The sequence below is a fragment of the Polyodon spathula genome, chromosome 3 (genome assembly GCF_017654505.1).
Source record: "Polyodon spathula isolate WHYD16114869_AA chromosome 3, ASM1765450v1, whole genome shotgun sequence".
NCBI classification, from domain to species: domain Eukaryota; kingdom Metazoa; phylum Chordata; class Actinopteri; order Acipenseriformes; family Polyodontidae; genus Polyodon; species Polyodon spathula.
In genome coordinates this window covers 18,476,709-18,481,216 of record NC_054536.1, presented here as the reverse complement: position 1 = coordinate 18,481,216, position 4,508 = coordinate 18,476,709, and the positions used below count along the sequence as shown (strand labels likewise).

At 40.1% G+C, this 4,508-nt stretch overlaps 1 pseudogene; it reads right to left on the bottom strand.

The window, feature by feature from the left end:
* Nucleotides 1-992: 992 nt before the first annotated feature.
* LOC121308251 lies at nucleotides 993-1,404 on the bottom strand (annotated as a pseudogene).
* Nucleotides 1,405-4,508: the final 3,104 nt, after the last annotated feature.

The following is a 4,508-nucleotide window of genomic DNA, read 5'->3' as shown; positions in this document are numbered from 1 at the left end:
CGATATGTTGTACATATCTTTCTCAAGGGAGCCTCTGTTTGAATCAAAACATTGGAGGTATTTATAGGTGTTTGATGGCATGACAACTACGTGTTATTGTTTATATTCAAATCCATGATTTATTCTTACATGATGTAATGGTGTTCTATATGTATATGTATGTGTTACACACATACATATACACACACACTATTGTTATTCCATTCTCCAGGAAAAAAAGAAAATGTATTTTCTTCAAAAGGAACTTAGGGCCAGAAGCTATTGGGGCTTAAGAAAGTCATATTGAAAACCTACCGCTGCTCCTCCTAGGACTTAGAGTGTTTTCCATGTCGACTTAGTTCCTTCATGCAACCTTTCAGAAGCTGTAATGAAAACGCTAATTCACTTTTACCATGTGTGCGTGTTTCATACAGGAAAATGAGACTAATGAAATTATGACAATTAATACTAAATAAGGAATACTGGAATTATTTTGTTAGCACCATGTACTGTACTTCAATATTCTTTCAAAAATTAAGTTATTTAACAGAAAGCCCCCCAAAAATTACAGTACTCAATGGTTTGGTTTACATGCACATGAAAATCGACTCTACACTCATGACTGTGTGATGTTGTCACGTGACTTCATCATTAAACAGCAAAAGAATGTCCTTTTGGCAGCGCGACTTTAAGGACAGAGTCAATCGCTTTCTCACTATAAAAATTGTAAAAACCCATCTAAACCAGAGCAGGAATCGTGCTTGTGTCTCACAAGATTTCAGCAGTCAAGATCCCATTTAACTGGCAGAATCTCACGTTATTCTCCAGCAAAGCCGTACCAAACCACACACACAAGAACGAACGCAAAAGACGCTGCCAATGTAAACCTCTCGTATAACCTATTGTTTGTATAAATGCATTTTGTTAAGCACAACTAACCAAACGTTTAGCCTCATATTATTATTATTGTTAGTAGTCATAGTAGTAGTAGTAGTTTCTTGAACCGGGTTAGTTTATGCGCATTCACCTCGGATGCGACGGGCCAGCTGGATGTCTTTGGGCATGACGGTGACTCTCTTGGCGTGAAAGGCACACAGGTTGGTGTCCTCAAACAGCCCGACCAGGTAAGCCTCGCTAGCCTCCTGCAGCGCCATGACAGCGGAGTTCTGGAAGCGCAGATCAGTCTTGAAATCCTGAGCGATTTCTCGGACCAGCCACTGGAAAGGCAGTTTGCGGATCAGCAGCTCGGTGGATTTCTGATAGCGGCGGATCTCTCTCAGAGCCACAGTCCCGGGCCTGTAATGGTGAGGTTTCTTCACGCGGCCAGTATCAGTGGGCGCTCTTTCGAGCAGCCTTGGTAGCAAGTTGCTTCCTCAGCGCCTTTTCTCCGGTAGACTTCCGAGCGGTCTGCTTAGTTCTTGCCATCTTTCCCTGCTTTCAGTCAGTCACAGTACGATTGAAATCTTGTTAGTAGTAGTCCTATTTAATTGCCTAATAGGCTACGTCACCTCCAGCCGTCATGCGCGACGACTGGAGAAAAAAATTCAAAATTAGCATTCTCATAAAACAGGATGCTAAATAGGGAGGCATTTAATTAATTTAACGAAAAAAACGGTAAAAAGGACTGTAAATTAAATAAGAACGGTAAAAGGGGAGGTGGTACAGAGCACGCCCCCTAGAGTCCAGTGGTCGACAAACAATGCCATGTCGCCAGCAGACTCCATGTGGGCGTGCTCTAAATGAATCCTTGACCGGAGGAGGGCCCTGAACATGGCCCCACAGTCAAAGAGACCTTCCCCGCTCATCTTACGCTTCCTGGTCTTGTAAATGGCCAGTTTAGCAAGAGCCAGGAGCAGATTCACGAGGAGGTCTCTCTTTTTGCTGGAGCCACGAACAGGGTGCCCGAAGATGAGGAGGGTGGGGGAAGAAGTGCAGCCAGAACTGCAGTAGGAGGAGGAGGAGTAGTAGTCCTATTTTCTTTCTACAATTCTTTTAAGATGTCCAGAAACAACAGAGCTCCACCTTTTGCACCGCACAGAACTGGAATGAATTGTTAGCATCAATTGGCATATTGTGCAGTAAGTAATGGATATAGTTAACAAACAACATAAATGTACCGTATCGCTTTAAATAAAGGCTTTTGTTTGAAAGATATTACATGACATCCACTATCATTATAATGTGTGTGTGTTAAGCGGATTCTGCGCCTGGCATTTCTATCGCAGCTGCAGACCAGCAGCAGTCACTGGCTTCTCAGAGCATAGGGGAATAGGGACTGGCAGATGTGTAGAGGAACATTAGGATGCTCAGCCTGGTACTCTACCTATAGAACTGCCAGGACCCGAATGTATTTTTACAGATCCCCCTTTTCTCAATCTTATATTCATAGGATCACACCGTATTTTATTGTATTGTAGTGTAACCCGCCCATGTTCCCACATACATTTATAGACTACTTTAATAAAACTTTTAGATGTTACATCTATTTTTTAAATAGTAAAACTTAGAAGTTGTATTTTATATACTTTTTTTTTTTTTTTTTTTTTTTTAAATCTTCATGGAAACGCATGAAGCTCTCCTGACGCTATTCTTTTCCTAATTACTAGGCAGACACTGACATTTAAATACCCTCTCCCCTAAATGACTATGAATTGATTAATCTGCATTGGTACAGCTGACTTTTTTTATCTAAATCAGAACAGCACAGCAACGCATTTCCTGAAAAGTAGTGCAAAAACGCTGTGAGGGAAACTGTCATGTCCATGTAAACGCCATCAAGGACACAACGGTCTGTTTTTAGTGAATTTGCACTGCCTCCCATTTAGTGCAGATTTACCATTCTAAACTAAATACTCCTGCATTGAAAGTGTTCTTTTTGTTTCAAACATTACAGGGGGATTTTTTTATTTGAGGTTTTTTTTATTATTATTGATCCAGTAAGCACTACAAAATGATCCCACACAGATACAGACAGACAGATTGGAAAGCTGGACATCAAAAAAAAAGAAAAAAAAAAAAGATATCTATACACACACATTATAACAGACATAATAAATATTCTACAATGTATTTTCTGTTACACAAATAGACATCTGTTACCAAATGAAATTAGCTAGGCACCAAAACAACATCTGTACTGAATCAAAATAAAACACAGGCAATAGCAGTCACATTGGGGTGGGGGTCCACAGCAGCAGAGAAACTCTGACATGCACTGTGGGACAAAGAAATAAATAAAATAACCCTAAAGCACAAAACAAAAGTTTGGTGCAAATATAGGCTTCTACGTAGCAGTTTCACCCATTCCAGGATTTAATTGAGCTTGATTAGTCAGTGTGTATGTTCCACGATGAAGTGTCTTGTTAAACTCTAATTTCCATTCCTGCTCAGACTAGACAGATCTTGTGCTTCACATTTTGCACATGGAAAGGCATCTGAGGAGCCACAGATATAGATATCAGGTGGGGGGTGGGGGGGGGGGGGGGGGGGGGGGGGGGGGGGGTGATGGGCTAGGGGTCAACAAACCCTGGACACTAGATCTACACCTATATTCCAGTAGGTCTTTTCGGTAAACATTGTGTAATTGGCTATCGACGAACAGAGCTACAAGCACAAGAGCAGTATGAAACTGAGCGAATAGGACAGGGAAAGAAGGGTAACATCAAAACCACATTAAAAAAAAAAGTCATTCCGAACAAAGGGGGGACTGCGGTTTAAAATGTTCCCAAAGCTAAATAGTGTACTAACAGTCTGAATTCCGCTGTTTAATTTAGGTTTAAATAGGCTTTCTTTTCCTTACATTACACCAGTACTTGTTATATCAGCATGAACATTCGTGGAGTTCTGCGGGTATTCCACAATGATAGGTGTTGTAGGCTGAGCTATCCTCATGAGTGAAATAACCACAGCACTCCATGAACATTGACTTATATAAAAAAAAACTAAATTGGAGTATTCTGTTTAGAACACGGGAGTGTGTTTTACATAACAAGTAAAATGTAATGAAAAAGTAAATTTAAAACCTAAATTTAACAGATGAATTCCTTAGATCAAGCTCTGCATCTGTGCCATTCCCCTGGTCATTCTGTTGTTGGCGTAGTGAATTTAGGATGAATTGTAGATTTCTCAACATTTGTTGCATTAAATATTTCATGTGTCCAGTATGTTATACTGCTTGTTGCATCCTTTATCAGGCAACATTCCTACTCTTACTTCTATCTTGTTCAGTGCCATTGTGGGTGGGCAGGTGCATGGGAAAGTGCTTCATATTGTTATACACCATGACTACTAAAACACTAAACCGCAATACAAAACCCATTGTATTTGTATTAAAAAAAAAAAAAAAAAAAAACCACCACACACACTTAAAATTAACTAATTTGGCACCGTGACACACAAATCAAGTACAAAACAGCAAGAGTCCGTAGAATTAACAACATACTCCATAAACAGTATTTAGTTAAACATTAGCATAACCTTTTCTTTAATGAGGAGACTGCATGTCAGCTACTGTAACGATTCAGCTGTAT